The sequence below is a fragment of the Diceros bicornis genome, chromosome 32 (genome assembly GCF_020826845.1).
Source record: "Diceros bicornis minor isolate mBicDic1 chromosome 32, mDicBic1.mat.cur, whole genome shotgun sequence".
NCBI lineage: Eukaryota > Metazoa > Chordata > Mammalia > Perissodactyla > Rhinocerotidae > Diceros > Diceros bicornis.
In genome coordinates this window covers 8,941,099-8,961,821 of record NC_080771.1, presented here as the reverse complement: position 1 = coordinate 8,961,821, position 20,723 = coordinate 8,941,099, and the positions used below count along the sequence as shown (strand labels likewise).

Below are 20,723 nucleotides of genomic sequence, written 5' to 3'. Positions count from 1 at the left end.
CGGACAGATGGATCTTTGCAAGGTCGAAGTGGACATCAGCCTTCGGTGACCTGTGGATTGTATCTTTGAACTCTATAGTAATAATAGTAACTAAAAATTATTGAATATTTATTACATGCTTTCATAATAATGTACTTTTTGTATTAATTCAAATAATTTTCACAGTACATTTATTAGACTGACACAAGGCCAAGGAAACTCAACTAACAAGTGACAGAGAAGACCAGCCTCATCCTTGACTGTGCAAAATAGAAATGTGTGATTTGCATTATTTTGTTGTGCGGAATAAAATAACCTCTCATTTCAAAAATTATTAATATTATCAAGGTGGTGACAGCAGAGCGTTAAAGCCGCCGTGGAGCCTGGAGGCCTTCTGAGAACCAGGCTCTGTGTCATTGCACCTGTCCCACGCACATGAAGCAGGCCCGGGAGGCAGAGCTGGGATACGAACTTCGGCAGTCTGCTTGAAGAATGTAAGTTCTTAATTGCAAAGCAATCCTTCCTTCCTACACAGGACATTGTTTAACATCCTTATCTGGACTTTTCCTCATCTCCATCTTCATCTCTTGATTTTGGCCAAAGGAACATATCTGGCTGAGAATTCTCTGTTGCCCTCTTGTGGGCAGTGTCCACGTAGCCACAGCTGCTTCAGGGATGGAGCCAGGACTGCAACCCCAAGACAAGACTCCCCACAATGTCCCAAAATACTGGTGACAATGCCTGAGCTGACACATCCAGGAGCAGCATTCAGACTGGTCCCCTGGCTCTTGCAGCCTCTAGATGCTATCCATGCAGGGGGTGCTTGGTGGGAGGTTCCAGAATTTCACTCCTTGCTTCAAATTGAGATTAAAAGCCTTCTGGCCCAGGTGGTCTCCCCAACATCTAAGACAGAACTAAACCAATGCCTGGCACCTCAGAAAGTGCTCAGGAAGCTCCACTCACATAGCATTGCAATGCAAAGCATCTAAATTTGTCTCTCACCTGGGCTGGTCTAAGACTCCAAACTAGTCTCCCTGTCACTATACTCCACCTTACAGAGCCAGAGTGATGCATCTTAACGGCCACAACTGTTTTCACCTCTCTATATATGTACCCTTTGCTAAGCGATTCTGCAAGTTCACTCTTTCAGAGTCCAGGCTGGCCTCTTGACTTGCTTTGACAGTAAAATACAGCAGAAGCGATGGTCTGCCAGTTCTCAGCTCAGGACTCAAGAGGCCATGCACGTGTCCACACGTTCTCTTGAGTCCACGTGACGCTTAAGTGAACAAGCCCTGGCTAGCCTGCTGGAGAAAGAGATACCACATGGAAGGTTCCAGGACAGGCTATGAAAGGCCAGCCACCTCCAGCTGACCCACAGATGTAGACACATGGGTGAGCCTGATCAACATCAGCTGAGCCTGGTCCAGATGAGCAGAACTGTGGGAGACAGGTGGTCCACAGTTTCATGAGCTGCACATATGGTTATTGTTTAAGACCTAGGGTGATTTGTTACCCAGCAATCACTCCCTGATACACTATATAACAACCAAGTACTATCACATCACTGTACCAATTGAACACTTACAACCTACGCCCCAGGGCCCCTGGAAAAACTACTATATCCTTATCCCAGCATAGAAAGTCTCTCGTCTTCTGGTTTACTTTCCTCTATAGCTGGTCCACTTGAACCCTGCAAATTTCTGCAGTTCCTTGTAATGCTTGTACTACTTCATGCCTCCGTACTCTCACTTTTGCTATCTCATAACCTGGAATTTCCCTCATGATTCAGCTCAAGGGCCACCTGTTATGGGAACCCGTTCTGATGTCCCTAGGTGGGTTCTGTGCATGATTTCTCTGCCAGGCTGTGATATGGCCTTGTCACATCCATCTCTGTATCCCAACCATCCACTGAGGGCCTAGGATGTGCCAAATACTCATCTAGACACCTGAGACATAAAGAGAAGAAAGTGGTTGTGCCTCCTTTCCCAAGTTGCTGGCCCCACGAAAGATCATGACAATAAACTCTGGTAAGTGTGGTAACAGAGAAAGGTTAGGAAAGGCTTTTTTTAGAGGTGACGTCTTAAGGGACAGATAGCATTTTTCAAGTTTCAGAGAGAGAAGGAATGGCCCAGGGATGAGGCCCAGGGGGACAGGGTGTGCTTGGGGACACACCTGTAGCTAGTCTAGAGTGATTGGAGCAGAGAGGTGGGGTGAGATGAGGACGGGGAGGCTGAGGTACTTGGATTCACAGTGAAGGCAATGGAGAGCCACTGGAGGGCTTCAAATAAGCATGCAGTAGGTGCTCAATTTATGTTCCCTGCTCAGCATACCAGCTGTCTCCCCCATCAGACTGACAGTTCTCTGAGGTCACAGTTATTTGATCTTTATATTCTCTAGCTCCTTCCTGGTACATAGCAGGATTGGGTATGACTCTGATCATTGAATGATTGAATGAGTGAGTGAATCCATCCAAGATACAACAGTACAAAATCAAATAGATCTTTTATTCAGACAAGAACCACTTTTTATCCCCTGGTTTATCCCCTGGTTCAGTGTTGAGGGTTCAAATAGGCTCTGAGACTGGTCCAGAGACAAAAATCCTTAGTCCTTCTGTCTGCCCTCAGCGTCTGCTGTCAGCAAGAGCCTGTGTTGGTGCCAATTGGGTACCACAGTGCCCATGTTCTATTTTAATCAGCTTCCGCCATTTTAAGGTGCCCTGTCAAGCCAGAGAAGGAGAGAGGGAACCTGGAATGGGGAGAAATGCTCTGCTCAAAGACATAGCCAACCACTCAGCCAGCTTAGAGGTGCATCTGTCAATGCCAACCCTAGGTCTGGCTGTCCTCACCCTGGAAGATCGACTCCTGAGTCCCCATAACTTGAGCGCAAGAGAATAATGATCTCAGCCCATGGGACAGAGAAGCCCTTATCTATGGCTGCTCAGACCATGGTGCTTTCCACAACACCCCTCCCCACCTTTCTCAGCAGATGATAGAATCCAGGGTGAGGAAGCCATAGGGAAGGAGGCAATGAGCAGCATCCTCCCTATATCCTTCTTCTCTTCTTCCTAAGAGACCCAGATTCTGTCCAGAGAAGCAACGTACTCAGGTACAAATTCTTGCCCTGCCCACCAGACTCCATTACAGCTAGAAGTTACCAGGTTATGTGGATATGGCCAATGAAATGTAGGCAGACATCTGGGTGGGGTTCTAGAAAAGTCTCTCCTTCTCCAGAGTAAAGAGGCACAGAGTGGCTTCTGCCTTTTGCCCTCTTCTTTTTTTCCCTTCCTCCTGCCTGAAAGGTTGGCAAGATGTCCGCGGGGGGATTAGCCATTTTTTCTCCGTGAGCATGAGAACCGCATGTTATGGATGGTGGAACAGGAAGCTAGAAGGAGTTCAAATCTTTGATGACTTTCTTAAACATCTCCAGAGCCTTCCCTGGTTTTTGGGCATGTCCATGTGAAGAAAGTTCAATTCTGGAAGTAAGGATTCTTCTCCCTCTTCTCCCTCTGAAAAACGTCTCTCTCCCTGACCCATTGCCTCTTTGTTACAAGAGAATAAGAAAACCCCATTTGTTAAGAGACCATAGTTAGATGTGTCACATGAAGCCATTCGTCCTCCTAGAGAATAAGAAAACCCCATTTGTTAAGAGACCATAGTTAGATGTGTCACATGAAGCCATTAGTCCTCCTAACACGTATACACTGTATGATAATCTTTTTGCTTCTTGGTAATGTGCCCAGATGGAACCTGTATCTGGCATAAAGAACCAGAGAACATGAGCCTGGGAGTGCTTGGAGAAAGCCAGCAAAGGTATTTTCCCCAGGAGACAGGAGACTCTGTTCACAATGACTTCTCTCTTACTATGTGACCTGGGGAACCTATTTCTTCCAAGCACATTTCAGGCACTAAAATATATATGTATTCATGTATAAATTATATATACTTAAGTATGTACATTCATATAAATTACATATATCTGTACATTTACATATATGTGTACATACATACATATATATTTATACTTATGTGTATTGTTTGTATTATTTGTAATGAAAATGGTTTTGGGATCCTAGTTAACGACCCATGTCCCTACAATCTGGACCACGTTATTCCTGTACGGCTGAGGACCAGGGGAGATTGCATATCAGAGTGGTTAAGAGCACAGACTGCAGCCCAACTTCCTGTGTTCAAACCCCACTCTCACCACAGTAATTCATTTCATCTCATTATGCCTCAGTTTCCCTGACTTGTAAATGGGGTTAATAATACTACTTCATAGACTCATTAGGAGCATTCAATAAGCTGCAATTTATAAAGCATTAAGTAGCGTAACCAGCACAGGATAAGCCAACCTGTTTACTAATTAAAGGTCAGGTCAGTGCATTGGCCTCGTCCATGGTCTGATGCTCCTAAGGTCTCAGTCCTCCTGGGAATCCATGGCTTGTGAGTCTGGGATGGACCCTTTCTCTCTTTTAACAAAGCCAGGAACTCCTTGTGCCATGTTTCCCTTCCAATTCCAAAATTCGGGTGGGGACCTCTACAAATTTAATTTCCCAGCTAATAATTCTAATCTTGGCTCTGTATCTGACTCTGCATCTCATTTGAAATATCAGAGTTGCAAGGTCCTTCCTTATCTCAAATATTGGCCCTGCCCTCTCAGAACCCCTATCCATTGGTGGAGTATTGTTAGTACTAAGTGACTGGAGATGGGGGTCAGCGTTCAATGGCAACTTCCAGGGGAGTTTGCGAGTTTGTTGTATAAGAATGAAATTTAGCTGGGAACTGGGAATGAGCTCCAGGTGGGCAGCCGGCAGGTATCTTCTTGTTGGGCTGAATATGGTCTTCACGTCTGCACAGGCCCACTGTGGCCAGGGGCTGGGCTTGCTCCAGGCCCCTCCTCTTCTGTCTCTGAGTCAGCTATTCCTATGTTGGGACTCTGGACTGGAGCCTGAAGCTGCAGGAGGTGTGGGGCCTGCTGCCTGTGTAACAGTCTTTCTCTGCTGCAGAAACAATGCATCTGTGGTTCCTGGTTGTATCCATGCCTTGGCCCTTGCTAGGGCCTTCTCTCGAGACAGAGATGGTCCACCTTGATTTCTTTAAGCCCAACCCCTTACCTTCAGAAGCTGCTGGTCTGTCCCAGCACAGCCACTCCCGGGCCTGAGGCTGACAGAGCCAGTAGCAGATAAGCAGGACACCAGAAGACAGTTAGTTGCCAGCTATTTCAGGATGCTCTGGTCACCACACTTCTGACTTGAACATTCATGGATTTTGGTATCTGCAAGGGGCATGGAACCCATCCCGCATGGATACCATGGGATGATTATATTTGGGTAGATTTTTCTAAATTGTCCCCAAAGGAAGTGTGCTAGTTTATCTCCCACATCAGTTGTGAAAGTTCCTGTTTTTCAATACTCTTTCCAATACTTGGCATGACCACTGAAACAGTAGTGGTACAAGTCCTTGCCAATTTAATAGGGGCAATTTGAGTGTCTGGTTTGACTTTGCACATCTTGATGTTCACGCTTATTGTCATGTTGAAGTGACATTTCATATGTGTGTAGTGGGAAAGGCCCTTGGAACCTGAGAGATGGAATGGGGTCTGTGGACTGACTCATCCTCCCACGCACACTCCTGTGCCCTCCCCAATGTGCTCCCAACCTGCTTCCACAGAAGGACATGTAGGACAGAACAGACAATGACTGGGGGATGTCAGAGGGGTACAACTTCCCTGTGGCTTCTGTGAGCACCTAAAGTGAGAACTGAGGGGCAGCATCAATGGATGCTAGGATTTGGAAACCTTAGTGCAGTTCAGCTCTTTGGAGATGCTTATGTTATTATTCTTGCTGAGGCCTGTGGGAGCCCAAAGGCCAAGCTTCACATGCAGAGAACTCAGCCATATTTGGAGAGGAGAGCTCACCTTCCACCCTCCCAGTGAGTGCTTGGCTGGTTGCTTTTCAGAGTAACCCTCTTGGCCTCTCTAATGGTTTGCCTGCTTCTGCCAGCTTCTACTTTCAGAAATGCCCTTTTATCTTGTCATTCCCTGGATTAAGAATGTTAATGGCCCTGCATTGTCCAGGGTGAAAGCCGGGTCTCCTTCACTTGACATTCAAGCCCTCCATCCTATATTTACACTTCCAGCCCAAATCACGTCTCCAAGAGGTCTCCAAACACACCTTGCACCATTGCTAATGCCCTGTCTTCTCTGCTCCTTCAAATCTTGTTCGCCTGTTAATGCCCAGTATAATCAGGAGAAGTCATGGATGGTTCAGGACATTAATATATATATAAACTTTCAGGATAAGAAAACACACAAAACACTTCTCTATTTGAGGTAACTGTATTCACCCAGAGGTCTATAATAAAATGTATAATAGTAATTTGAGTTTGCTGAGCCCTTTCCAGAATATGATTCTATTTTAACTTTTCTGGGCCTGAATTTTTAGGTGTCTTTCTGATTTACCCATTTACCACTTTTATTCATTAAAGGTTGAAGGAAACCTTCATATTTAGCCCTAGCAATCAGGGACTGGGTTTAACTCAGGTGCTTGGAATTTAAATCAAAGCAATACAAAAGCTTGTTGTTTACCAAAGTGTAGTACACTTCTTCTCAAAGTTAAGCAAGATCATTTTAGACGGTGTGCAAACAAACTTTAAAGCATTTATATAATGGTCATGCATTTATATTGCCATGTATTAGGAAAAAAATCCTAATATCAAACCTCTAGTTTAATGGATGTTATTTGTGGCAGAAATTGCTATCTGTACGTTAAATTTTCTCCTACCTTCTTTGACGCACAACCAGACCACATTTCCAAGCCATGCATGCAATCAGATTGGCCGTGTGGCTAAGTTCTTTCCAGTGGAATGTGAGTGATAGTGAGGAGTGCCACATCCCGGGATGGTCCACAATGCCCCCCTGCACCATGTTCACTTCATTCTCCTCCCCACTGTAGCTGACTGGAGTCAACACCCGTAATAACGTTAGAGACCATGAGTGAAAATGGCAAAGCCACCATGGTCTAGACCAGCGATCTGCAAACTCAGCTCTGTGGGCCAAATTTGGCCCGCCATCTGTTTTAAAATAAAATTTTATTGAAACACGGCCATGCCCATTTGCCTAGGCATTGTCTATGCTGCTTTTGCTACAACAGCAGAGCTGAGTAGTTGCCACAGAGACAATAGGACCCAGAAAGCCTAAAATATTTTCTATCTGGCCCTTTAAATAACAAGTTTGCTGACCCTTTGGTTATATACCTGAATGGCCATATGGAGAACAACCACTTTGTTGACCTGAATAGCACCCTAGTTCATTACATAAGCAAGGAATAAGACCCTGAAATTCTGGGCCTATTTGCTACCATCATTTCCCCTACCCTCACAATACATTCTTACTCAGCAGGAGCTAAACTAGTCAGTGCCACATGATTGACCAATGTAGATGGCCTGATCACCAGTTGGTAGTGCCATGCAGGATGACCACTATGCTGATGGCGCAGTACTTCCCCCCAGGACTCACCCTCAGGCCATAATTTCCCACAGGTGCTCTCTCTTACTCAGTCCTCTGAACAAATTGAGCCCAGGGAGTCTGACCACCTAATTACAGCTCAGCATCAAGGGCCTTGAGAGGTGTGAACATAATGAAATTTCTCCCCTGCAATCTGAATGTAAAGAGAAGGTCTCTGAAACTCAGGGTAATGGCTGCAGGAACAGTGACCCTCAATGAAGCCAGTTCCTGGTGAATTACCTGCTGGTAATGATCGTGGACAAGGTTGTCTCTGCCCTTATGAAACTAACTGACCATCATTGGTCTACTTTTCCCATTGAGTGACTTATTTTTCGGGTATACACTTCTGTAAATCAATGAGAGGAGACATTCCTTATATTTTCTAATTGACTTTTTAATTTTGCCATCATTTTAATTTTTAAAAATACAACGTCACATTTTCCATGCTTAGCTTTAATTCATGGCAAGTTTTTCAGGTCTTCCATTTACGAAAATGGTGTAAAATTTCCTTTTTAAATGAGTGTGTTAAAGTAAAGGATTAACTCATTTAAGAAAACTGACAATAATAATACAGATGGTATGCTGATATGGCAAAAACTTGATGTTATAATGAGAATAACCTAGGTTCCAGAAACACTACCTATGTCTAGGCTGCATTGGAAAATGTCATAGCATTCTGTATTCACAGGACATTGATCCAGGTTGGATGGTGCATTAGAGGTTACCTCACCCTAAGACACCCCTGCATCTCACCTCCTTGTATTCAGAAAGGATCCCTGAATGTGACCCAATGGGGTTCCCAGACTTCTGGTGTCCCAGTGCCATGTTCCCCACCATGAAGTTTCTGCCTCACCAATCCCGTGATTAATAGACCAAGTCAAGTGAAGGGCCCAGTAGGACAGGGGCTCCTACTAGTTCAGAGATTGTTCTAGCATGTGCTCTCCATGTATCTGTTGAGTAAACTGACGGAGATGGAGAGGTTTGGGGGGCTAATTTGGAGCCCCCAGAGGCGTCTTCTCTCCTGAGACCTGCACAACCACTTGGGAGTTAAGGCCAGTTCCTAGGAGTTTACTCTTCAGACCATGTAGTTCCACACGGGAAACCTCAGGGAGTTCCCCAAGGGAACAGCGATAATCCCAGTCAACTGCCACTGAAACGAGAAGAGCTGGATCTCTTACAGCTAATGTGACGCAGGGAGATTGTACATGTTAAGTAAAACTGAGGTCTGGCTTTAGGCTTCATGGACTCCAGCCTCACCCGTCACTTCTGCAGAGTCATCATGAGCCAGGAAGGGGCTTCCAGGCTGCAGCCAGACACGGCGAGGTCAGGGAGTGGCTGCCTGTGTTTCCAAAATGGGTTGATATCACAAGCGGGCATGTGATTGGACAAGGGATTGGGAGAATAATTCGTCTCTGCCGTTTATATTGTGTTAAGCTGGCACCCTACAATCTTCACAGGCTAAGAGCCAGGTCTGTGTTCCCAGGTTGCAAAGATCAGCGGGCCAGGGCATGAGACAGGATGGTTATGCCTTAACAGGCGTGTCTGTGTGTGTGTGTGTGTGTGTGTGTGTGTGTGTGTGTGGTGTTCTAAGTTATTAGAAACAGCCTTGTTGTCTGCTGTGAGACCACCCTGATTGCCCCAAGTGGATAAAGATAGGGGTGCTCTTTATTAGGCCTAATATTAACCCTCTTTATGACCCATGTTTCTTTCCTGGAGAAAAGGGAAGATGCCGAGGCCAGGTTAGTCTTTGCAGAAGCAATCACCTCTGGTACCGACACTAATGCTGTCACAATGTCCTCACCCCTCCACAGGGCTCCCCCTCACCCACCTGCCACACTGTCTAGAATTTCTGTAAATGAGCACCGCTTTTTGAATTTTGAGTCTCCAGAAGCTTGATCCAGCTATAACCTATGGCCTTGGCCAAGATCCCAAGAGCTTTTCTAAGATTGTCATGTGTCTTATGGCTTCCGGTGGCACAGTTCTCCCTGATGTCAATATTGGTCTGGCCTGGACAAAGGCAGGCTTTCCAATGACACTGAGAAAACAGTGTGAGCGTGGAGAAGGCGCAGCTGCCTCTTTACTGCCCTGGCCTGGAGACAACCCTGCTTCACATCTGTCCCCTCTGCACTGACAAGAACAAATCTCATGACTCCAGCTAATTTGATGGGGTCTGGGGCATGTGTTCCTGGCTGGGCAGCACCTTCTCAGTGAGAAGTCCACACTGGGAGAGGGGACCATGAAGTGAGAGCCATCAGCACACATCTCCACCACCTGGTCACTACCTCTCCCAGGAGCCCCAGCACCCCTGTTTCCAATCCTCCTTCCAGGCAGCCTGAGGATCCAGGAGGGGTCAGCAGGAAGGTGCGGCATGTTGAAGGGGCTGATTGGAGGAGAAGCCAGGAGAGAGGCCACCTGAGCTCACCCACAGGGGAACCAGGCATGGGCTTAGGGCACAAGGAAAGTCAGTTTGTCAGAAAGTTTTTGACATCACAGCAGCGTGGTTGTGAGTATGGGCTGTAATGTTATGCAGCTTTTGTTCAATCCTCAGCTCTTCCTCATACTTGCTGTGTGACTGAGAGCCAGTTGCTTAACCACACTGAGCCCTGAGAGATAACAGTTTCAATTAATGGGTTTATTTTGAGCACTAAGTGAGATCCTGCAAACAAAATACTCAGCACAGTGTCTGCCACACAGTGAGCTCTCAGTAAATATTTGTCAAATGAATGTCTGAATGGATAAAAGTGGAAAATACTAATAACTATAAACACTCACAATACTACAGCCTGGAAATGGCAGTTTTAATACCAATTAGATATATAACCTTTCAGAATTTTTCCTATGTGAATAAAGATATATATTTTTACTAAAGTGGAATATTATAGATGACTGGATTTTTTTAAAAAAGCGTTTTTTATTTCACTGAAATATAATTCACATACAATAAAATTCACCTTTGTGAAGTATAATTCAGTGGTTTGACTATGTTCACAAATTTGTGTAATCATCAGAGCTATCTAATCCCAGAACATTTCCATCACTCCAAAAAAAATCTCATGCCCATTAGCAGTCCTTCCTCATTCTCGTTTCCCCTAGCCCTTAGCAACCTCTAGTCAACTTTCTGTCTCTACTGATATCCTTACCCGGAACATTTCTCATAAATAGAATCATGCCTTCTGTGGCATTTTTGTATCTGGCTTCTTTCATTGGCATAATATTTTCGAGGTTCATTGACGTTGTAACAAGTATCCATTACCTCATTTCTTTTTTGTGGCTGAATAATATTCCATTGTATGGATAGGTCACATTTTACCTCTCCATGCATCAGTTCGTGGACATTGGTTTTTTTCCACTTTTGACTATTACAAATAGTGTGGCTATTTGCATACAAGTTTTTGTATAGACATGTTTTCAATTACCTTGGGTAATTACATAGGAGTGGAATTGCTGTGAAACGTGGTAACCTTGGGTTTAATTTTTGAGGAAATGCCACACTGTTTCCCAAAGCAGCTGTAACTATTTTATAACTTGTTTTTTGTCCCTTAACAATAGATCATGACTGTCTTTTCTTATCATAAATAGAGGTGTGCATCACTCGTTTGAGTGAATGTATAGTATTTCTTAGCCAGCTGTACCAGAGCGTCTTTAACAAATTTCCTGTTATTGGACATAGAATGACTCTATGAAACAAGCTTTGAGCATCTTTCTCGTGTCCCCAGCAGGTAAAGGACACTTTCCCAGGTACACCCGGAGCATTTTGCATCCCTCTAATTTTGGTGCTTGAACATTGCATTGCAATACAAACCCCCCACTCCCACCCCATCTGTCTTATCTACTACGTGGTGAGCTCCTTGAAGAGACAGAACATGTCTTGATTTCATCTTTATATTATACTACCTAGCCTACGGCCAGGCATTTGGTAAATGGTTGGAGAATGAATGAATCAATAGAATAATGAATAAATGGAAGGATGGTTTGATGGGAGAGTGAATAAATAGAGTCGTGGACTGTGGAGGAATGCAGTTCCTTGCTGTAAGAACATTCTGGCCAAAGAACCCTGCCTCTAGAGGTAGTGAGTTCCCCGACCCTGGAGGAGTGGGACAAAAAAGTGAGTCACTTGACAGGAATATTGTAAAGTCAATTTTGGCATCAGAAGGGAGACTGGATGAAATTTAAGATGATTCCAAACTTGGCAACATGGAGCTCTATGAAGTAGAGCCCAGGGAATCTGAGAGATTTGTCTTCAGTTTCCCAGCTGAGCAGCTGCGGGGCTGGGAGCTGCTCTAACAGTTTTCAAGCTGGTTCTGGGAACCTCACCAAAACCTCTGCAAAGACTTGTCTGAAGGCTTTTGTTTCTTGTGCCTGCCTCTGGGAAGTTCACAGTGCACTAAGGTTAGAGTCTAGGAAGGAAGAAGCCCTTATGTAACAAGAGTCTGTGACTGTCTTAACTGGAGAGTTTAGTCCCTGCTGTTCAGATAAAAGGGGGTAAACTCTGGGAAGTGTGGCTTAGAGGCTCAGACAAAGCCCACAGTGATCTTTGGAAGGGAGAGAACTTTTATCCCTGATTAGGCTATTGGCTGGGGTTTGGGAGCTGGGGGCGGGGTGGGAGCTGGGGCTCTGGGGCCTGACTGCACAGCCCCTCCCAGAGGCTCTGAGACCTACAGGCCCAGGAGCTGCTGTCCTTCCACCATGTGGCACTTCACTCTGGTCCTGGTCTCCCTGACCACTTCCACAGCTTGGGGTGAGTCCTTCTGAAATATAAATTGTGGGGGCACATTTGGAAATCCTTGTCCAGGGACAAATTGAGAGAGTTGTTTATGGGTCAGAGGCGTCAGAGGTCCGGTTCCACAGCAGGCCACCATCCAGTCTTGGAGTGCCCAGCCCCGACAGCCCCATCTGGGGGAGGATAAACACCTGAGACCTCAGCTGCCTCAGCCACGCACAGGAGGGCACCAGCTAACCTCATGCCTCCAGATGAGGTCTTGGAAGAACTCAGTTTATTTCCCCTTGATGTCAGTCCAGATAGGCCAAATCCTGGAGAGCGGCTTAACAGAATATAAATATCAACTCTGGTTCCAGAGTGTGCACGTTCAAGTCCCAGCTCAGTACTTAACTAGCTCTGTGTCCTTAGGCAAGGCATTTCACTTTTCTGTGCCTTGGTTTCCCCCTCTAAAATGTGGATGACAGCAGTACCTACCACACCGGGCTGTTGTGAGGAGGAAATGTAAAGAGCATATTTCCTGCCATGGAGTGCAAATTCAGGGTTCATTAAGAAAAGTGGATGTTTTAAAACATAGTATATTAATAGAAGTTTGAGGCATGGTAAGACCAACAGAGCAGGAGTAGACTGCCATTGGAAGATAGTCTGTTACTCACAGTTCCCAAGGGGAGGGGGCATGTCACCACCGTGGTGGGTCACAAGGTGATGCACCAGTGGTTCAGAATGCAGAGGGAGGAGGAGGAATTGTGGGCAAGAGTCTTTTTCATGGTTGCTGTGGGAGGAAGGGGTAAGCAAGTATTGGGTTGGCAAACTGAACAATTTCAATGAGCTCTGGGGCCTCGGGGCTGTCTGCAGTTGTCAGGTACCTGGCCTTGTGTGATTAGGGCAGAAGCCTGATAAAGAGGGTGATTGGAGTTTGGGCTGTGGCATGCTGGAAGGACAACCTGATTCCCATCTCTAGCAATGGCTGCCTCTGGGAGAGGCAGTCCCTCCAGTGTCGGCAAGGCCCCAGATGTCCAAGCATCAAGCACAGATACTAAAAGACATGGTTAATACAAGGGTGCAGCAGGGGCCCTCTGTGCCATTTGATGGATGGAGAAACTGAGACTCAGACAGGGAAATGGCCTTGTCCAAGGTCAACTGGAAAATCACACTCTGGACTTTCTCTGTGACTCCTGAGTCCAGAGCCAGTGCTCTGGCCATCAATGTCCTGACAGCCCAGGCCCATCTGGAGTCTATCTTCTTTCTAGTGGTATCACAGTGTGAGAGGCCAGGAACTGAGTGTAAGGGCAGAGTAAGAACCAAATTAGAGGGATAAGTCCTTTACCAATGGTTCCCCCTTGCAAGACCATTCCATTTCCATCTTCATAAAGTCCACACTGGCTGCTTCCATTACCTCAGCTTCCTTGTCAGTAAAATGGGCATATGAACAGCTCCCTAGCCAGGCGTTTGAGGAGATTAATTTAAATGACCTGGAATGCACATCCAGCACATAGGAAGTGCTCAGTATACAAACATTACCTATAACATACATGGTAACTGCTGCTCTCACCATTATTGCTGATGTCTCTACCCCATCACCCACTATTCCACTCTTGACAATCTGGCCTCTGTCCACTTCATCTCCCTTGAAGGTTAGCATTGGATATTCTTCTATAGGAACAAATCTGTGGGTATTCTTTCTGTTCTGGCCACACACTTAGAGGGAAATGTTGACCTTATATCTACATATAAAGGAGAGCAATTGGGAGGATGAGAAACTAGAAATCATTTCCTATGAGGAAAGCTTAAAGAAACTGAGGATGGACCAGAGAAGACCTGAGGGATGGGGGGCACGAGGAAGTGTCTGAAAGGCCGCCTGCCCCACGACAGCTCAGGATGGTCCCACAGCAGGTAGAACCAGGGCTGATAGGGAACCTGTAGGGAGGTGAATTTCAGCTCAGTGAGGAAGCACTGTCTGCTCCACAAGAATGGAACAGAGAGGAAGCTGAGCCCCCGTCTCGCCTGCTCTGGATGACCCTGCTCAGAGCCACCAGAAGAACCCTCTTCAAGCTGATTGTGTCACTCTCCCGCACTCCAGAACTGTCCTCTGCTGCTCATTCACCCACTAAATAAAGCCCAAACCCTTAGCCTGGCAATTGAGGTCCTCCCAGACATGAACCTCTCTCACCCCAGGATTCTTTTCCCCTCCCCACAGACTCCCTCTGGCTCAAATGGTCCATCACTCTTCCTCGGGCAGGCCTTGCATTTTGCTGTCTCAGAGCCTCAGCACATTCTCTTCTCTGCTTTATACCCCCTCTTCCGTCTCCCCTTGCTCAGTCCTCCCCCTGCTGCAAGTCCCAGCTCCAAGGTCACCTTCTCCATGATAGCACCAATAGAAGCCCTCGCTCCCTCTTCTAACTCCTATAGGACCTTACTGGTGCCTCTCTCAGGACACTGACCACTTTCTTTCCAGAAGGAGGTTCAAGTATGTATGTGGTTCATTCTTCCTACAAGGTTCAGAGCTTCTGAGGAGAGGGGCCGCCTCTTGTTCGTCCTCCCATCCAGCATGCAGCTCAGAGCCAGGATCCTAGTGGATAATTGTTTCCAGAGGCTCCTGAGAGTGGAAACCCAGTGACTGTTCACTCCCAGCAGCTCTCGTTCTTGCATTTACTTTTCACTGGATGCTATGTTACCTCCTATTCCAATTTGCTCATTTAGATAGCCTTATGATGTAGGAAGGACAGTTAACATCATCTCTCTTTTACATAAGAAGAAACTGAGACCTAGAGAGTTGAGGTCACTCATTCAAGGTCACATGGCGAAAGTGGCAAGACCCACCTGGAATCTAGGTCAAACCTTTCACCTCTGATCTGTCCTCATTTCCTCTCCATGTCGAGCAGGACACCCATCCTCGCCGCCTGTTGTGGACACCGTGCAGGGCAAGGTCCTGGGAAAGTACGTCAGCTTAGAAGGATTTGCACAGCCCATGGCCTTCTTCCTGGGCGTCCCTTTTGCCAAGCCCCCTCTTGGACCCCTGAGGTTCGCTCCGCCGCAGCCTGCAGAACCATGGCACGTTGTGAAGAACACCACCTCCTACCCTCCGATGTAAGCCGGGGGGGGTGCTTTGGCATCTTTCAGTGGGGTGTTTGCCTCAAAGTGATGCAGGAAGGATCCAAGGCTATCCTCTGAGTGGCTAATAATTTGCTCTGGAATTCTCAAGATACTGTAGATCCTTAAAGACATTCCAGAACTCTAGCAACATTCTGGAGCCCTTTATTCCACACGTAGTGATTGATAACCTACTGTGTGCCAGGCATTTCCTCAGTTCCTGGGATCGATTAGTGAACAGAACAAAGATCCCATCTTCATGGAGCTTGCATTTTAAGAGGCGAGACCGATAATAAACAACATGCAAATTAAGATATGAATTATGTAATGTGTTAGAATATGAAAAGTGCTGTGGAAAAAATTAAAAGTTGGGTAAATGTGACTAATCAGGAGTAGTGGTTCTGTTTTCTGCTGTCCTGAACTTTGCCATAGTTGGTGAGTGGGGTGGGCCAGGAAGTGTTGTGTGGGGAGTCCTATGGAGTGTTAACCAGGCAAGTTTTCTACTCCCAGGTCTGCCTAGACACCTAGTCACTTACAACACAGGGGTTGATGTGTCCTTTTCACTCTGGCAATTGGGCAAAGAAGCCCCACAGGACCCCCCAAGACCTCTGGATGCCGTCATGCATCCATTCAGACCTTATTCATCTCAGCAAGGCATTTCCGGAAATTTTCAGGATCCCGCCTCCTGTTGCCTTCTTTTTGTTTGTTTGTTTTTTAATTTCCTCTTCTCTACTCTTCCCCCTTCCTTTCTTCCTTCCTTTAAAAATAATATTCACTTTTTATTTCTTGATTGCAAGTGTAATACATACTTATTACATAAGAGTGAGGAAGCACAGGTAAGGAAAGGTGTGAAAATGAAAAACACATATGATTTCACTCTGGAAAGAACTGCTACTCATGTTTTAGATACTGTTTTTCTAGTCTTTTATCTGTTGCATATTTTCTCTCTAAATAATCACAAATTATTCTGCACCCACTTCAACATGTGTGCATGTGTTTTTTTCCATACCAAAAAGGAAATTCTCAGACACCAACTGGGTGTCCTACGACTCAACTCAATCCTAACACTATTTACCAGGAGATGGTATCAGATACCACAGGTTAAGAGCTTAATCCCAAAAGACTGCCCTCTGCTTCAGATGCCCATCACAAGTCCAGGTTGCTACCTGTGCTGCTGACCGACCAGCTATATATCAGATGTTCCCATGACCCCCTTCTTGGGTTCCATTGATTTTCTAAAGTGGCTCACAGACTCAGGAAATAGTTTACTCACTAGGTTACTGGTTTATTATGAAGGATATAAAAGGATATGAATCAACAGCAAATGAAGAGATTCATAGAGTGAGGTTCTGAAGAAAAGAGCTTCTGTCCTTGTGGAGTTGGGGCCTGTCAGAGTGGCACGTGGAAGCATTCTAGTTCACCAACTGGGAAGCTCTCCAAAGCCCTGTCCTTTTTTTTAATGGAGGTTCATTACATAGGCACGATTGATTTAATCATTGATCATTGACCGTTGATTCAACCTCCAGCCCCTCTCCCTTCCCAAGAGGTCGGGGGAGTGAGACTGAAAGTTCCAACCCTCTAATCACTGGTTGGTTTCCTGGCAAACAGCCCACACCCTTAGCTGAGGGTCAAAAGTCACCTCATTAATATAACAAACACAGCTCTATGGTTCTCATCTCTTAGGAAGTTCCAGGGGTTTTAGGAGTCCTGTGCCAGACACTGGACAAAGAACAAACAGGTATTTCTTATTATAATCACAATATCCCATCACTCTGTACAGATAGCTCGGATGTCTCCTTTGCACATTTATAGCTATATGATGAACATCATTCTATGTCATTAAATATCACAGCCTGACATTTAATAGCTGCATTACCTTGAGTATTGAATCATAATTTAATTACCTGATCTCTTATTTGGGGTCATACTTGTTGTTCTCAATGTTATTGATAATATATATAGCACTCTCATGAACAATCTATAGCTAAATCTTTATGTGCACTCATGAACATTATTGGAGAGTTTCAAAGAAATGACATTTCTGAGTCAAAGAATGTACACATTTCATTAAATTTCCCTCCAGAAGTTTTCCAATTACACTCCTTCCATTAATATTTGAAGACCTCCATTCTCTAGACCTTTGGCAATTCTTGGGGTTTTTAAAATATGTTTTTTTGACAAATGGCTAGGCAAAACAATAGAGACTACTATTATTATTAAAAATGTGTGTATATATACATTTGCTATTTATTTTGCATTCATTTGAATACGAGCAATGTTCCCTCTTTTCCCCTTTTTCTGACATTTGAATTTTTTATTTTATGAATATTGTGCCCCTTGCTCTTGGTTATCTGGGGAATGTTCCTCAAGAATGGAGATCAGCAAGTTGTCTTTGCAGGCTCTAACTCTGACACTTGACAGCTGTGCCATCCAAGCACGTTATCGTCTCTGTTTCCTCATCTACACACTGGAGGCAGTGACGCCTGCCATCTGAGTACATTGAAATCAGAAAATGTGGCTTATGATATCCTTGGAAACATAAGCACTCCATAGTATGGATCTTTCTGGCTGTGTGAAGGAAGGATTTCTAACCTCTCTTTGTCTCAATTTTCTTGTCTATAAAATCTTGATAATAATAGAATCTATGTCGTGGGGCTGATTTGAGGATTAAATGAGTTAATACACCAGGAGTACAACACCCGACATGCTGGGAGGACTCAGGAAATGTTACCAATTATAATCTATCTTGGATCTTTAAGATATAAGTTATTAGAGCAACAAGTAGTGCTTGCCTGGTATGGTGGATGATAGAATATTAATATGTCAGGGCTGCAAGACACTTACAGAAATCACTCCCTCACCTAGACCTGGGAGATTGAATCCTGGAGCAGGGAAAGCATTACCCAAAGGCCACACAGCAAGTTACTGGCTGTGGCAGGACTACAACACAGTTCTTTTAATGTTGCCCCACAAGTATTTCATCCCTGACCTGTTGTATACCCTAAATGCCTGCCAGTTGAGTGACTTCTCATGATTTATGGAAGTCTCCCCTTGACTAGAACTCCTGGTTTACCTGATGGAGGAACACGGTCACACTGCAGCTCACCTACAGATCCCAGTGGAGAGCCAGGCTGTGTCCATGACATGAAGCAACTGGTCCTCTCCCAGGTGTATATGCAGCCTCTTCTCCTTGACCCAGGGCATCCCGAATGCTCTGGGAAGAGGACAGGTACCAGGCCTCCTCCCTATACACAGTCCTGGAAGACGTTAGTGAGCCCCACAGACCCCACCCGGATCCCCAGGCAGCCTCCTACCAATTCCAGTGTCTCAGGTATGGTAAGAGCAACTCTATTACAGGCCTAACGCTCCCAGTTGAAGGTCCAGCCTGATCATAACAGACATCTCCTTGCTTACTTCTGATTGACCATCAGGAGTTGTTCTTTCTCCCTGCTGCTCCCAGGTGCTCCCAGGAGCCAGTGGCGGGGCAGATGCTCTCAGAGCTCTTTACCAACAGAAAGGAGAACATTACCCTCAAGTTTTCTGAAGACTGTCTTTACCTAAATGTTTACACTCCCGCTGACTTGACGAAGAAAAGCAGGCGGCCGGTAAGCAGGGGGACGCACTGGTCACAGCTGGTGAGTTCCAGCCTTCAGGATCTTCTGGTGGAGACTGGAAGAGGATGAAGGCAGTTTTGGGTGGGGACATCACCAGCTAAGGCTGTTTCAGGGGCCTCAGGGGTTTCTTTATCCACCACAGCCAGACCACTTGACCACAGGAAACTGCAGGGGATGAAAATTTTTCCTTTCTTCCCTTCTAGGTTCTTTGGCTGGCCTAATAATTCAATTGACGTAAGATAGATTAACAGGAGAAATACAAATTTAGTTTCGTATATACAGGAGCTTACAAAAATTTGAACATCAAAGAAGTGAGCAAAGCAAGCAGCATTTATACCTTTGAGACAAAGAAACAATTATTTTTGAAGATTTGACAAAGCGTAGGGGTTTGGGTTGGAGTAGAAAGTTAAAGAGGAAGTAACAAAGTTTGTTTATACAGCCTTCTCAGCCTTGAACTTCCTAACTGTGGTGATAAGGATGTCTTTTACCCTCCAGGTTCAGGGAGGGTACCCTTCTCTTGGGAGATTTATTTCTTGCTTTCAGGGGAACAAAAGTAGGTTAGAGTGTCCTCCTCACACTGGTTGTTTCCTAGGAATTTTTCTTAAGTATGTTTATTTCAAAATAATCGGTATACCAAAATGACGTATTTTGAGGTGGCTTATCCTGCTCCCCTTCAACCTCAGTTTCCCCGGTGACAGACATAGGATCTTTTGGGGAGTTTGCTGTACATCTGAAATGTACCTTTCAATTTTTCCAAGTTTTCCTATGCTAATAGAGGAAACATGATTACTCTTGGTTGCCAGATTGGGACTCTGACACCCAGGGTAGCTAAGACATAATTTCTAACAAGGTTAGAGCTGAAGGAATCTTACAGGTAAGCCAACAACCCAACCCTACCTTTACAGGTAGAGAAACTGAGGCCCAGAGAGTGGAAACCAAGGTCACACCTAGGGTTGGCAGAATGAAAGCCCGAGTCATCTGATTTTCAAACCAGTGCTCTTTGACGCAGACTAGGAAATTGTGCCTGTGTGTGGTTTTTCCTCAGCACACAAAGATCAGTCTATGATGTTGTCCTTTGATGGAAATCTGGGGGCAGAATGTGGGTCAATACAAGAAGCACTTTCCTTTGCTTTTGCCCAAGTATCTAGGATTATGTTGTAGCTTATTTCCCCCCCTAATTGTCTTTGGCCTGGGCTGATGACACAGTGAATCAGCATTTCGTGAATAAAGGGAGGCCCAGAGATGGGGCAGGCTTCCGGACCATGCTGGAGGGTGGGGAGGGTCTGCTGGAAAATGAGGGGATCCCGGCGGTGGAGAAGGGAGGGGTGTGAGCACCCAGCCATCTCCCAGGACAAAGCTGGCATGATGCCCAGGAGTGGAGGAGGCATCTGTGAACTTGTGACTAGAAGCGGCATTGCACATACTTGGCCCAAAGAGGTAGGGGCAGGGGTTTACGCATTCATTCACTCATTCGTTCATTTTTCCATTATGTACTCAGTGCCCCATATACATAGCTAGACTTGGGTGTTAGAAGAAAAGAGGAACATAAAACCATTACCAAGCAGTCCCTACCTTTAAGGATCTTACCATCTGGGCTGCACAGACAGAGACTAACTTCAGCAAATCACTGCTGACCTGACCTTGGCTCAGCCTTCACTCTGAGATGACTCACATTCAGGGATCAGAAGTGTGGGAGGAACAAGGATGCTGGGAACCTGGAGGCAGGAGAACCTCTAGTTACGACACAGGTTCTGGAAATACATGGTCTCGTTATAAATCCTGGTTTTGCCATTTGCTCTCTAAGAGACCTGGGTCTATTT

General features: G+C 45.5%; 1 pseudogene; it reads left to right on the top strand.

Moving 5' to 3' along the window:
- Window positions 1-12,168: 12,168 nt before the first annotated feature.
- Window positions 12,169-20,723, top strand: part of LOC131396009 (liver carboxylesterase 1-like) — a 30,900-nt pseudogene continuing 22,345 nt past the window's right edge.